We start from the raw sequence: 16,475 nt of genomic DNA, 5'->3' as shown, positions 1-16,475 counted from the left end.
GGGAAAAATGTGAATCACATTTTTATTTGGCGTACCCCCTACAGTTTGGGAATACCTGCTGTAATGTGGCATTTGGGACACAACCTGGTTTTGGGAGAAGAGAGACACGATCAGATCAGAAATACACAAATGCATGAAGGGAAGATGATCATCAAGTTGTCACTTGAAACACCTCCTTTACTCCAACTATATTATCAAAGACACGAAAGACAAATACATGTATATAACGAAATACTGTAGTCAACATCTGAATATTCTAATATCACATTTTTGCATCTACCTATGAATTTTGAGATTTGTTGGTATCTTGGTCCGTTAATATTAGTATTTTCAGAAAGTAACATGAGAAAAAAGAGGAAACCTACACACTGCTCTTGGTAGTATCACTGCTCTTAAATAAGCTTTACGTATTGGCCTCAATAAATATAAACATCTATATTATCATTACCAGCGTCATAAGAATTTCATGAATACTTTAAAATGGACATACATCCAAAGTTCCAAAGCTCACTACATCGAATTACACATAATTTAAATGCCCATTTCATAAAGAATGTAACAAACTGGACTATACTGTATGTAGTAACTTAGTTTGAGGAGATGGCGATTGGGACTAAAAATGTGTTTAGCATGTCGTAGTCTAGAATCAGTCTACATGTTTTAAAATGCCATTTCCCGAAAGTCAAACTCTTCCCACACGCCAAGTCACTTTTCTCAGTTTCAGAAGCATCTGCATAAACCACATTGTATGTGGCTATCCTTCAATATATTTCAGAGACTTGCCCATAGGAATTTATTCATATGTTGCACATTTTTTATTCCTATAAACTTTTTTTATTTTGTCAAACATTTGTCAAACATTTTTGTCTACATTCAACTGATAAAAGTTGCGTGTGATGTGATTAATGGGAGATAAAATCCTTAACAATATATTTTCCAAAAGTTTACGTTTTTATTCAATTGTGGTTTAAATTCAAATTGTAACGTAAAAAAAATGTTTGGGTAACCTGTATTGATGCAGCGTCCCTGTCCCCTGGGGTGTGTTGCGGTTGTGCCTGTCACAGACGCTGGTCCTGATCCAAATCTCTGCTCTACCCGACCCTTCCCTGCCCCACCTGTGTGTTACGTCACACTGATGATTTATTCAATGTGCGTCCACAATGGCACCACATTCAAAATGCAGTGCATTACTTCTGACCAGAGCCCTTTATATGGTATAGGGTGCCATTTTGTATACAGACCAGAGCAACAACAAGAGGAGTGTCTGCCCCCCTGCCTGCAGTTGTGTATCATATTTCCCTTGACCTGACATGCAAATAGCCTGTTTACTCTGACTGGAGCCATCTTAGTCCCAAATGTGCATGCAAAGACTGCTAATAGTTTTTAACAAAATAATTCTGCTCTACAAAAAGTACAAGACATGAGTAGTTCAACACAAGCATTTATTGTAGATGAAGTATTAAAAAAACAATACATGTGGGTCTTATCCTCCCATCTCACTATTAAATACAAACACAAAGATGGATTGGGAAAGACAAGCAAGAAGATTGATAAATAGTCTTCCCAGATAAAAGGGAATGAATCAATCCCAGGGATGCAAAATTCTGGATTTCCTTGTAATTCCCTCCTGATTACTGGAATCCTCTGACCAGGATTTCTGGAGAACGTTTTAGGTCAGGTTACCAGAATACTGCAACCATAAACAGGTACATATTTTTGCCAGCGCATCTACAACTACCAACTTCTTTACAAGCTATCACATAACAGTTGTAAACAGGTTACATTTGGCCCTCTGTATCAGATGAAACTGGGAATATAAACTCTCCCTCAGAGACCTCTGATACAGGGTAGTTTCCCAGCCCTGTGGAGGTAGAGGAGGGGTTGCACAAACCCACTGACCACACTGATGTAGAAACACATATATTTGGCATAAAAAAACTGCCCTGAATCTAATATTCCAATAAAAGGTAAAACCACTACCCATGGGAGGTGGTTTGCCATCATGGACACCGTGATTATCAAAATGATCTTAAACGCCCTCATCTTCATGTTATTTGTCCCCTCCCTCTCTCTCTCCCCTTCACCCGGCCCAGGCTGTTTCAGAGCCCTGAGAACTGAGAGGCAGCAGAATAACATAAATGAAAGTAAGACCAGAACTTCGCCAAAAGACACATAACATATGACAATTTGGTGGTCTTTTACAAGCAAAAAAGTCAAACAGAACCCAATCAAAACCAGCCAAACCAATCCAGAACACCCCACCTTGTATCTCAGGGGTCTGTACTTCAGGAAGAACACAGGGTGGACAACTGCCAGGTAGCGCTCAAAACATATACAGCACTGGAACAGGGGGCGGCCGTGGAACATAAAACCACTGAAGAATGTAAGTAGAGCTAGGATAGGGGGAATAGGGAGGTGTATGTAGACAAAGACAAAGACAGCACACAGGCAGTAGAGGATCTCAGATACAGCCAAGTTGAGAGCGAAGAACTCTGAGGCCACCGTCCCTCCGGCTCCGGTCAGTATCAGCCACAGGACATAGCCATTGGTGGGTAGACTCAGGATGAGGTTGACTGCATAGCAGGCCGTTTTTAAAGTATAAACTGGCTCCAGATAGCCAGAGAGGACAGTGGAATGGTTGGAAGAGTTCATTTTTGTGCAAGCTCAGTTACGAAATGCGGGCTTTAACATTCCAATGACCACACAGAAATAGAGAGAGAGAGAGAGAGAGAGAACAGCACCACAATGTTAACTCTTCAATCAGAAAAACATAATTCAGAATATTAGTCAGTGTCTGCACTTTCCAATGAAAATTACCTAAATTGTAAGGGATTTAAATACAAACATTTCACTCAGTTACACTGCTAATATCAGAGACTGAAAAGTGTAATCCAACCTGAACTCTGTGATTGGTGTCTCTTCTTTTCCCGGTCTCTTTGCGATTGTGTCTTTCCTTAGAACTGAGCTTGGTACAACTATAGACTACATCAAATACCTGCCATCACACCTGTGTGGCATATCACATTGACAACCTCCGAAGCTACACCAAAGGACCACATGTCATGCAAATATCCTACTCAGTGTGACAGGAACCACACCTATCAATGTGATTGATGAGGATGGGTGGGTTTGCTAATGTCGTCCTTCTTGTTAAACACAGAGCTGGTTTGAGCTACTACGTGCTAACCAAAATTTGATATTTTCGTGATATGCTAGAAGTTATTTATCAAGTTGTTTACAAGGCTTACTGGAGATATAGTGTTCTAAAGAGGCCAAAACATTTATGCAAAGGTTAATGAAGTATCCTCTGACATTTGCTCATGCGTTGCTAGCTGTAGCTTCCTCATATAGTAGTACGAGCTGCACCCTGACATATGAGCATTAAATCATTGGATCTGATTAATTCAATACAATTCCGTTGTTGAGGCTTGCAACACAGAGCCACTCACCCTCACCCACACACCTCATTCACTACCGCCTGTAAACTGACGATGCCCATCACATCACTTGATGGACCACACCTGACATGCCAATGTGATCCATTGGTTATGACAACACTTCTGTATGATTGAAGAGAATATGCTGGGCTCTGTGGAAAGTGTTATGGATGGATGGGGCCCTGAGTTATTCTTTACCAGGTCATGTCAAATGTGTCACTTATTTAGACATATGTGTTTACTCAGCTTGAGTGTCACGACTTCTGCAGAAGTTCCTCTCCTTGTTCGGGCGGTGTTCGGCGGTCTACGTCACCGATCTTCTAGCCATCGCTGATCCATTTTTCATGTTCCATTTGTTTTTTCTTGTTTTCACACTCACCTGGTTTCAATTCCCTAATTACATGCTGTATATTTTCCCTCTGTGTCAATGTATTCCCTTTGTACCCATGTATTTGTTGTTTTATATGCCGTTAGTTTTATATATTAAACTGCTCCGGCTATTCACCAAGTTCTGCTCTCCTGCGTTTCCCCTGGCACTGGGCCTTCCCTGGTTGGCTCGTTATGACCTCATCATTTCATGGCAACAGAGGGCTCTCATGAGGTGGTCGTAAGAGTGCTCAAGGAGGTGTGTAAGGGTTTCCGTTGGTGCTACTACAGTGGAAAGTCCAGACCATTTCTCCACTGTGCGCATCCCCTCCGAATATGCTGATTTGGCTCTAGCCTTCTGTAAAAATAAGGCTACTCAATTTCCACCCCATCTACGAGGGGATTGTGCGATAAATCTCCTGGTAGACGCTGCACTTCCCAGGAGTCAACGTGTATCCCCTGTCGCAAGCGGAGACGGTGGCTATGGAGACATTTGTCTCAGAATCCCTGCGTCAGGGGTACATTCGGTCCTCCACTTCACCCGTCTCCTCAAGTTTCTTTTTTGTGAAAAAGGAGGGAGGTCTGCGCCCGTGCATTGATTATCAATGTCTCAATAAAATCACGGTGAGGTACAGTTACCCACTACCTCTTTGAATTAATGCACGGGGCGCGCTTCTTCACAAAACTGGATATCAGGAGCGCATACCTCCTGGTGCTAATCAAGGACGGAAGACGAGTGGAAGACAGCTTTTAGTACCACCTCAGGGCATTATGAGTACCTCGTCAGGCCGTACGGGTTGATGAATGCTCCATCAGTCTTCCAATCCTTTGTAGACAAGATTTTCAGGGATCTGCACGGGCAGGGTGTAGTAGTGTATATCAATGACATTCTGATATACTCCGCTACACACGCCGAGCATGTATCTTTGGTGCGCAGGGTACTTGGACAGCTGTTGGAGCATGATCTATACGTCAAGGCTGAGAAATGCCTGTTCTGTCAGCAAGCCGTCTCCTTCCTAGGGTATCGCTTTTCCACATCAGGGGTGGAGATAGAGAGTAACCGCATTTCAGCCATGCGTAATTGGCCCACTCCCACCACGGTAAAGGAGGTGCAGTGATTTTTAGGGTTTGCCAATTACTACCGGGGATATATCAGGGGTTTTGGTCAGGTGGCTGCTCCCATTACCTCACTGCTGAAGGGGGGTCCTGTACGTCTGCAGTGGTCAGTTGAGGCGGACAGGGCTTTTGGGCAACTAGGGGCTATGTTTACCTCGTCGCCCGTGCTGGCCCATCCGGATCCCTCTTTGGCGTTCATAGTGGAGGTGGAAGCGTCCGAGGCTGGGATAGGAGCGATGCTCTCTCAGCTCTCGGGTACGCCACCGAAGCTCCGCCCCTGTGCCTTCTCGAAGAAGCTCAGCCCGGCGGAGAAATAATATGACGTGGGGGACCGGGAGCTGTTGGCTGCCTTCAAGGCATTGAAGGAGTGGAGACATTGGCTTAAGGGGGCTAAACACCCTTTTATCATCAAGTCTGACAACCGCAATCTGGAGTACATCCGGGCAGCGAGGAGACTGAATCCTCGCCAGGCAAGGTAGGCCATGTTTTTCACCCATTTTGTTTTCACCATTTCGTACAGACCAGGATTCCCAGAACGTTAAGGCAGATGCACTGTCCAGGCAGTATGACACAATGGAGCGGCCCATGGATCCCACTCCCATACTCCCCGCCTCTTGCTTGGTGTCGCAGGTTTTGTGGGAGCTGGACGTGGACATTGAGCGGGCGTCACATGAAGAGCCCACTCCCCCTCAGTGTCCAGCTGGGCGTCTGTAAGTTCCGTCTGCTGTCCGTGACCGGATGATCTATTGGGCACACACGTCACCCTCCTCTGGTCATCCTGGGATCGGTCGGACGGTGCGCTGTCTTAGTGGGAAGTACTGGTGGCCCACTTTGGCTAAGGATGTGAGGGTTTATGTTTCCTCCTGCTCGGTGTGCTCCCAGTGTACGGCTCCTAGGCACCTGCCCAGAAGTAAGTTACAACCTTACCTGTTGCACAACGGCTGTGGTCGCACCTGTCGGTGGATTTCATAACCGATCTTCCCCCGTAACAGGGTAACACCACGATCCTGGTCGTTGTGGATCATTTCTCTAAGTCCTGTCGTCTCCTCTCTTTGCCCGGTCTCCCTACGGCCGTAAAGACTGCGGAGGCCCTGCTTACTCACGTCTTCCGGCACTATGGGGTGCCTGAGGATATAGTGTCTGATCGGGTTCCGCAGTTCACGTTGAGGGTCTGGAGGGCGTTCATGGAGCTTCTGGGTTTCTCGGTCAGCCTTACCTCAGGTTTTCACCCCGAGAATAACGGGCAGGTGGAGAGAGTTAACCAGGATGTGGGTAGGTTTCTGAGTTCTTATTGCCAGGACCGGCCAGGGTAGTGTTCTTGCCCTATGCAGAGATGGCCCAGAACTCACTCCTCCACTAACCTCTCTCCCTTCCAGTGTGTATTGGGGTATCAGCCGGTTCTGGCTCCTTGGCATCAGAGTCAGACCGAAGGTCCTTCGGTGGAAGACTGGTTCCGACGCGCGGAGGAAACATGGGATGCCGCCCATGTCCATCTTCAGCGCACCGTGCTGTGCCGGAAAGTTGGTGCAGACCGTCACCGCAGTGAGGCCCCGGTGTTTGCACTTGGGGACTGGGTCTGGCTCTGGCTCTCGACCCAAAACCTGCCCTTCCGCCTTCCCTGTTGGAAGTTGGGTCCGCGGTTTGTGGGGCCATCTAAAGTCCTGAGGAGAATGAACGAGGTAGGTTACAGCTTCCCCCCGATTACCGCATTAACCCCTCGTTCCATGAGTCTCTCCTCAGGCCGGTGGTGGCTGGCCCACTCCTGGAATCTAAGGTGCGCGGGTGGTTCCTCCGGCCCCCCCGACATCGAGGGGGCCTCGGCGTACTCCCGTTCGATCCATCCTGGATTCGAGACGTCGGGCGAGGGGCCTTCAGTACCTCGTGGACTGGGAGGGGTACGGTCCGGAGGAGAGATGCTGGGTTCCGAAGGAGGACATGTTGGACCCTTCTATGCTGCGGGTTTTCCACCTTGTCTGTCCGGATTTCCCTGCACCTCACCCTCCGGGTCGTCCCCTCCAGCGCTGCTGGAGCCGCATGTCAAGGGGGGGAACTTTCACAACTTCTGCCAAAGTCGGTTCCTCTCCTTGTTCGGGCGGTGTTCGGTAGTTGACCTCACCGGTCTTCTAGCCATCGCCGATCCATTTTTCAAGTTCCATTTGTACTTTCTTGTTTTCACACTCACCTGGTTTCAATTCCCCAATTACATGTTGTATATTTTCCCTCTGTTTCCCCCATATCCGTGTCGGGAATTGTCTATTGTATTGTAAGTTCTTGTGCTATGTGTTACTGGTGCGCTACGGGTTTTGCACCCATGTGTTTGTTGTTTTATATATTAAACTACTCTGGCTATTCACCAAGTTCTGCCCTCCTGCGTTTGACTTCCCTGCCACCAGTTACGCACCCCTTACATTAAGCCTTTATTGGAAATAAGAAAAATAGAAGGAAAACCTACAGTAATAATTCTAGTGATACTATTGTCATCAGGAATACAACCAAAAATAGGTGGAGGTAGTGTTAATTATGAAAAAGTAATTATTTCTCAAGTTCATCTGCAGATTTATCAAACAGTCTGTTTCCAATTAAAATCTGAAAGTGCAATTTGTCCATCACATACTCGAACTACATTCAAACAAATGGGAACATTTTCTTTATTAGATGCCTCAATTAGATGAAAGTTTTGGGTCAGGATTTACAAACAGTGAAAAAATATAATATCAGTTTAAAATAGATTTTGAGATCTACATTTAACAGTGATCGTGGTCTATAAGATCCAGATAGTTGCACATAGCTCCTCCAACTTACAGAAAACAAATCTGCTCAATAGCCAATTGGAGGAGGGAGGGTCTCGCCACCTAGCTTTGACACTGTGGTAGATAGGCTAACAAACAACATGTATTTTTACACGCTGACTTAATCTGATTTCTGTCATACATGAAGGGCACTTTTCGGCATTTGCTGTATAATTGATGAGAATCTCCATATTGCAAATGTACGTCATTTTTCCTCTGTCCCGGTAAATTCCACCAGATGGCGAATGGAATCTTATTACAAATGTACAAAACATCAATCACCAATCACAACATGGCCATTTCTCCTAAAGGGAAAAGACTTCGAAGACGAAACTTGGTGAGCATAGGTTTGGACTAATGGGCTCTTAGCTCAGAAACAAGATGGCGTAGAGGCCTCAACGCTTTTTTAGTTAAGGCCATTTTTCTGGGATTAAAGGTCAAAAATGAAAATAGAGCACTAATTTGACCACTTCACGTCAAAGTACATGAACCTACAGTGTCAGGAAAAAAGAACCAGCAATTTATCTATCGTAATTTGAGAGAAAATGTACAATGTACAATTGGTAATGCTCAAATAAAAATAAAACATTTCAAAAAGTTACAGATCTGTAATGGTTTTCTTCATCTGAAGGAGAGGCGGACCAAAGCGCAGCGTTGTGGTTATTCATATTCTTTCATTTATAAAGAAACTACACATGAGATAACTAACAAAAACAACAAATGTGAGAAAACCTAAAACAGTCCCATCTGGTGCAAACACAAAGACAGGAACAATCACCCACAAACACACAGTGAAACCCAGGCTACCTAAGTATGATTCTCAATCAGAGACAACTAATGACACCTGCCTCTGATTGAGAACCATACTAGGCCGAAACATAGAAATACCCAAATTATAGAAAAACAAACATTGACTGCCCACCCAACTCACGCCCTGACCATACGAACTAAATACAAAACACAGGAAATAAAGGTCAGAACGTGACAAGATCCAGTTGCAACGTGTTCAGACAAGTTCGTTAAGGTGGGTTTCAGGGCTCTGCGAGATTTGTGATTTTCTGAAATCACACACACTCATTCAACCCTCTGTAAATCATAGAGTTCATAACATAAAGACTTTAAACTCAGGATTGCGTAAAAGCCCACCCCATTGAGGATATGTATTTACTTTTAGCTTCCTGTGCCAAGCGGAAGTACCTTAAATTGGGGGCATAGAGGCTGTTTCGAAGGGTTAAAAAACTCACATCTGTCCAAAACTTCATATGTGTGATTAGGGAACCCTCATGAACTGTAAATCAGTCATTTATCCCATCAGATTTCCAAGAAAAACACACACACACACGCAGCAAGGATGGAGTGACACAGTGTGGGGCTTAGAGACACACAGAGCCTGCAATAGTTACCTTTGTTTGAACTATCAATGATCCGTCAGACCTAGGGCTCTGAAGAAACCTGTTCTAGAGTTCAAGTCAAAGGTGCGTGGTGAGTTATGTGGCTCTAGAAGGTTCTCAGACCGAGAAACAGCCTTGTACATTTACAATAACTTCAATTAATTTTGACCATTACGAAACTGACGACATTTAGAAAAGTCTCAGAGTCGCAAGACTAGGTACATTGAAACCGCCTCACTGATAGAGACGGACTCAAACGTTTCTGTCCGATAGCTCATTCAAGGACCCCATAGCAACGCCCGGAAAAAGTGGACTTTCACCGACAATTAATGACGTTGCTCGGGCACCGAATGAACTATCGAGCCGAAACTCGGGATTCGGGGTCGCCTCACATAGACCTACACATAATGTCAGAACTGGACCTGCAGCTGGAACGTAACTACGTGTTGTTACCGTGGTTGAACCTGAAGGCGCTGGGAATTACGGGCCTGCTCTGAAATATGTGATTGTAGAAAAGGCCAATGGGAGAGAGAGTATATGGGTAGATGATGCGGAAGTACTGGATACTTGGAGGACGAGGAGCCATTCGTAAGCACCAATACACCTGCATGGAATGTCAGAGATGGCGGGCCAGAGCCACTGTGCCCAAACTGGCAGATTTACCCCCTGCTCGCTGGCGCCTCCAAAACCACCCTTCTGGTCAACATGAGTCGATTGCTTTGGCCCCTTGACGATCAAGCTAGGTCATTGAGTGGAAAAGCGCTGGGGCATTCTATTCAAGTGTTTGACAACTAGATGTGTCCACCTGGATCTACTGGAGAGTTTGGATACTGAAGCCTTCCTCATGGCCCTACGACGGTTTATCTCCCGACGGCGGAAACCCTACGAGATCCTGGCTGACAGAGGCACAAACTTCAAGGTAGGAGAAGCTAGGTTGGTGGAAGCCTTCCAACCCAGCCTCCAGGATCAGCTGATGGACCAACAAATGTCATTCAAATTTAACCCTCCAAGAGCTCCTCATTTTGGAGGAACATGGGAGCGAGAGATCAAATCTGTAAAGACGGCTTTACGAGTCGTACTGGGGGACCAAACTGTCACTGAAACTGTCTTGGGGACCGTCTTGATTGAGGTGGAAGGGATACTGAACTCCAAACCCTTGGGATATCTCTCTGCAGACATCGCTGACCCCGATCCGGTTACACCGAATATGCTCTTGATGGGACGCCGAGATGCGTCACTTCCTTAAGCCATGTATGCTGATACCAACCTCGTTGGCAGACGCCGGTGGCGACACAGCCAGATCTTAGCTGACCATTTTGGGCCCGATTCAGTCGGCATTACCTACCAAGTCTACAGCACAGAGGGAAATGGCGGAGAGAAATGGCCAGCCTGGAAACTGGCCAAGTAGTAATGATGGTGGACCCTCAGCTGCCTCGAGCCTCCTGGCCGGTGGGCCTTGTCATTAAGACCATACCTGGGACAGATGGTCGTGTTAGATCAGTGGAGATCCAGGTGAAGAACCGGACATATATCCGGTCAGTTGCCCGACTAATTCCTCTCCCTGAAATGGCAGAGCCCTAGCCATCGATAACACTTCCCACACAGCACGACATATTCTCTTCAATCATACTAAAGTGTTGTCATAACCAATGGATAACATTTGCTTGTCAGGTGTTGTGACATTGTTATTGTGCATGTGATGACATGCTATTGATCGAGTAATTAACTATGTTTATAATTACGTGATTAATTACTCTTGTAACCTGGGGCTCCAAGAAAAAGTTTATTTAATGAGTTTCCCGAATTGACTAAAAGAATAACTGGAATATCGATTTCATAGCAGTCATTAATTAATTTCATCAGTCTCATTCTGAATGTCACATAATTGGTAAATCTGCACAAACCCGGGTCTCACTAAATCATTCTGTACCACACAAATTTAGTTGTTTATTTGTTTACCAACAAGCTAAATTATAATATAAGATACACATACACAAACAGTCTAGGTTATTGGTTAGAACCTAATACAATGGCAACAGGTCCCTAGCGGACCAACACAATATGGCACGTGTTACACAATATGAAGGTTTAAAGCGAGAGGGCACGAGAGAAAAGCACACTTGGATACATTTTCCTTGAACTGAACTGCCACTCTTATGGTTAAGAATTTTAATGAATGTATTTACTTGTTGAAGGTCTCCATTGGGTATCTTCTTGTGGCACATTTCCACTTATTGGGATAGGTTTGGCCGACCCCCTTTTCTTTCGATGACCGCGTCCTCCTTCGTTGCCGGGTGTAAGTCTCTGATTGTCCACACAATATCACAATGTCCTTTCTCTTGGTCGTCTGTTTCCTTGCATTCGTTCTGTGAGAGTAGTCTTCTTCGGAGGAGGATAATCAGCCGTGTTGACGCTCCCAGCTTTTGGTAGGAGGGCCGTGTAGACAACCGATGATTTGAAGAGAATAACCGGTTGGTTCTTCTTGAATTCATCTTCTTAGATACAGTAATCATCCGTATCCTTGATTGTTAAGAGGTTCCTTTGTCTTCTTCCTCGTGTTGCGTTTTGGGATCACGACTAGTCGTGAACCACGGCTGCAACGCTTGGTAAACTGCGGCGCGGTTGGAAGCCCGAGAGGCAGCCCCAAAAATGTATTCGGGGGTGTGGCACACGGGGAGTGTGGCTAAGTCAGGTAGGAGACCTAAGCCAACTCCCCGTGCTTACCGGATAGCGAGAGGGACCGGGCAGGCACTGTGTTATGCCGTGAGGCGCGCGGTGTCCCCGGTGCGTGTGCATAGCCCTGTGCGGTACATTGCAGCGCCTCGTATCGGCCCGGCTAGAGTGGGCATCGAGCCAGGTGCCATGAAGCCGGCTCAGCGCATCTGGTCTCTGGTGCGTCTCCTCGGGCCGGTGTACAAGGAACCAGCCTTACACATGGTGCCCCCGGTTTGCCAACACAGCCCAGTGCGGGCTATTCCACCTTGCCGCACTGGCCTGGCTACGGGGAGCATTCAACCAGGTAAGGTTGGGCAGGCTCGGTGCTCAAGAGCTCCAGTGCGCCTTCACGGTCTGGTCTATCCAGTGCCACCTCCACGCACCAGCCCTTCGGTGGCAGCCCCCCGCACCAGGCTGTCTCCCTGTCTCCTCCCTACAGGTGCTCCCGCCTGTCCAGCGCTGCCAGAGCCTTCCTCCTGCCCAGCGCGGCCAGAGCCTTCCTACTGCCCAGCGCGGCCAGAGTCTCCCCTCTGTCCTGAGCCGGCAGAGTCTCCCGTCTGTCCTGAGCCGCCAGAGTCTCCCGCCTGTCCTGAGCCGCAAGAGTATCCTGTCTGTCCTGAGCCGCCAGTCTGTCCTGAGCCGCCAGTCAGCCAGGAGCTGCCAGAGTCATCCTTCACTCTGGCGCTGCCGGAATCTCCCGTCCAGGCGTTACAATAACAAGTTTGGGAACCACTGCCCCACAGTACATAGTACACAGGCCTCTGGTCAAAAGTAGTGGACTATGTAGGGAAAAGGGTGACATTTGAGATGCATTCCATGACTCAACCGTTCAACCCTCCATCTGTACCCACAGAAGAAGCTTCCAGAGAGGCGATGAACACTTCTGAAGAGGGATTCTTATTTCCCCTCTGTGGTCAACAACACCGGCCTTACATCTCAACCAGATACCTTATTAGTTGTATTCTATGCAATCAACCTCATCCTGAGTTTTCCAACAAATGTCTATGTCCTGTGGCTGACAGTGACCGAAACCGGAGGAAACGATGGCCACAGATTTCTTCACTCTCAACCTGACCATGTCTATAATGATTGTCTGCCTGTTTGACATATTTTCTTTGAGTTATTACTTCCCATGTGTTTACTGTTGGTCGGCTGTGCAATTTTTCCCTGGTTTCTTGATTGCTGCTCAGATAATTAGCAGATATTGGCCTAATTCTGCAATGCATGTGTTATTTGCTGTTTTACATTGTACACAGAGAATATTTTTGCAGAAGTATGCATGCAGAGTTTCAATTTGGTGTCTGTCCCATTTTGTGAATTCTTGGTTGGTGAGTGGACCCCAGACCTCACAACCATAAAGGGCAATGAGTACTATAACTTATTCAAGTATTTTAAGCCAGATCCTACTTGGTATGTCGAATCTTATGTTCCTTTTGATGGCATAGAAGACCCTTCTTGCCTTGTCTTCCAGCTCGTTCACAGCTTTTTGTGGAAGTTACCTGTGGTGCTAATGTTTAGGCCAAGGTATGTATCATTTTTTGTTTGCAGTAGGGCACCGTGTCTAGATTTGTATTTGTGGTAATGGCAACTGGACCTTTTTGGAACACCATTGTTACGGATACAAGTATCCTGTGTGTGTATCCTGTGTGTGTGTTTCTTTTCTCTCCTTCTCCCCTCACAGGTGGAAATAATCACTCCCCAATCAGTCACCAATCAATCATCAATGAGAAGACACACCTCCTCCTGTTTCCTACCCAATCACAGTTCCTTTCCCTTGGTTTAAAAACCCTGTCAGTTGTTTGCTGTGGAGCTCGATCTCTCTGTAAATGCCATGTCTGTAGGTCTCTCTGTTTCACTCTCTCTTTATGTATTGACCTCTCTTTTGTTTGAGCATCTCCATATCACTTTGTCCTCACCTGTGAGTATTGTTTTTGGTTATGGTGTCTGTTTTTTTGCTGGTGGGGAAAGGGGGAAACAAGACAAGTCGCCCATGGGCATACACTACCCGTAGGTAAACTTTGTTAAATACACTAGTTAGAACTGGGCGGACCACCCACTGTATTTTTTGGTTAGTTAGTTAGCTGTTGTTGAAATAGGCTAGTCTAGCTTTTTGAATACTTATTATTTATTTTCTTGGGTCCAGCTCAGCCCCTTTTCCTTCTCCCCCCATTACCGTGTGTTTTCCAATAAACCCCAAGTTTGACAGTAGATTTCAGTTGTTGTGGTTATTTCGTTCTCACTTTTACTTTTTCACTATTATAATTTGCATGAGTTATGTTACGGGTCTCGTTACCATCTCCCCTAGACTGTCGGGCCAAAAGGGATGTAACAACCATTATTTTGTGTTACTGAGATTTACTGTCAGCGCCCAGGTCTGACAGAATCTGTGCTGCTGTAGGCCCTCATTGGTTGGTGACCGAAGCACCAGATCATCAGCGAACAGTAGACATTTGACTTCAGATTCTATTAGGGTGAGGCCGGGTGCTGCAGACTGTTCTTGTCCACAATTCGTTGAAATGTATGTTGAAGAGGGTGGGGCTTAAGCTGCATCCCTGTCTCACCCCATGGCCCTGTGGAAAGAAATGTGTGTTTTTTGGCAATTTTAACAGCCCACTTGTTGCTTCTGTAGAATTGATTTAATAATGTCGTATGTTTTCCCCCAACACCACATTCCATCAATTTGTATACAGTTGTGGCAAAAGTCTTGAATGACACAAATACATTTTCAAAGTTTGCTGCTTCAGTGTCTAGATATTTTTGTCAGATGTTACTATGGAATACTGAAGTATAATTACAAGCATTTCATAAGTGTCAAAGGCTTTTATTGACAATTATGTGTTGACCCTTTTTCAAGACCTCTGCAATCCGTCCTGGCATGCTGTCAATTATCTTCTGGGCCACATCCTGATTTATGGCAGCCCATTCTTGCATAATCAATGCTTGGAGTTTGTCAGAATTTGTCCACCCGCCTCTTGAGGATTGACCACAAGTTCTCAATGGGATTGAGGTCTGGGGAGTTTGCTGGCCATGGGCCAAAAATATCTATGTTTTGTTCCCCGAGTCACTTAGTTATCGCTTTTGCCTTATGGCAAGGTGCTCCATCATGCTGGGAAAGGCATTGTTCGTCACCAAACTTTTCCTGGAAGTTGCTCTCTGAGGATGTTTTGGTACCATTCTTTATTCATGGCTGTGTTCTTAGGCAAATTGTGAGTGAGCCCACTCCCTTGCCTGAGAAGCAACCCCACACATGAATGGTCTCAGAATGCTTTACTGTTGGCATGACACAGGACCTTTGGGTGCGCTCACCTTGTCTTCTCCGGACAAGCTTTTTCAGGATGCTCCAAACAATCGGAAAGGGGATTCATCAGAGAAAAGGACTTTACCCCAGTCCTTAGCAGTCCAATCCCTGTACCTTTTGAAGAATATCAGTCTGTCCTTGATGTTTTTCCTGGAGAGAAGTGGCTTCTTTGCTGCCCTTCTTGACACCAGGCATTCCTCAAAGTCTTCGCCTCACTGTGTGTGCAGATGCACTCACACCTGCCTGCTGCCTTTCCTGAGCAAGCTCTGTACTGGTGGTGCCCCGATCCCGCAGCTGAATCAACTTTAGAAGACGGTCCTGGCGCTTGCTGGACTTTCTTGGGCGCCCTGAAGACTTCTTCACAACAATTTAACCACTATCCTTGAAGTTCTTAATGATCCGATAAATGTTTGATTTAGGTGCAATCTTACTGGCAGCAATATCCTTGCCTGTGAAGCCCTTTTTGTGCAAAGCAATGATGACAGCACATGATTACTTGCAGATAACCATGGTTGACAGAGGAAGAACAATGATTCCAAGCACCACCCTCCTTTTGAAGCTTCCAGTCTGTTATTCGAACTCAATCAGCATGACCGGGTGATCTCCAGCCTTGTCAACACTCACACTTGTGTAAATGAGAGAATCACTGACATGATGTCAGCTGGTTCTGTTGTGGCAGGGCTGAAATGCCGTGGAAATGTTTTTTTGGGGATTCAGTTATTTTGCATGGCAAAGAGGGACTTGGTAATTAATCTAATCACTCTTCATAACATTCTGGAGTATATGCAAATTGCCATCATACAAACTGAGACAGAAGACTGTTAAAATTAATATTTGTGTCATACTCAACTTTTGGCAACGACCGTAGAAGACACTCATGCCAAATTGAGTCAAAGGCTTTTTTGAAATCAACAAAGCATGTGAAGACTTTGCCTTTGTTTTGGTTTGTTTGTCAATTAGGGTGTGCAGGGTTTACACATGGTCTGTCCTACGATAATTTGGTTAAAAAAAACTATTTGACCTTTGCTCAGTACATTGTTTTCACTGAGGAAATGTACGAGTCTGTATTTTCCCAAAGTTGCTGTTGACGCATATCCCACGGTAGTTAATGGGGTCAAATGTGTCCCCACTTTTGTGGAATGGGGTGAGCAGGCCTGAGTTCTGCTTTACATACAGACATAATTTGAACGGTTTTAGAAGCTTTAGAGTTTTCTATTCAATAATAATTATTGTATGCATATATTAGCAATTTTTTTCTGTTTACTATGGGCACGCAATTCTTCCAAAGGGGGCAGTATTCTGCCTAGCTCTAACTAGTTTTAATTTTGCCTACTGTGACATGTAGCCGATAGCCTGTTTCAGA

This window comes from Oncorhynchus kisutch, linkage group LG12 (genome assembly GCF_002021735.2).
Source record: "Oncorhynchus kisutch isolate 150728-3 linkage group LG12, Okis_V2, whole genome shotgun sequence".
In the NCBI taxonomy this organism is placed as follows: Eukaryota; Metazoa; Chordata; class Actinopteri; order Salmoniformes; family Salmonidae; genus Oncorhynchus; species Oncorhynchus kisutch.
The sequence above is the reverse complement of the archived record's forward strand: the minus strand, read 5'-3'. Positions refer to the sequence as shown.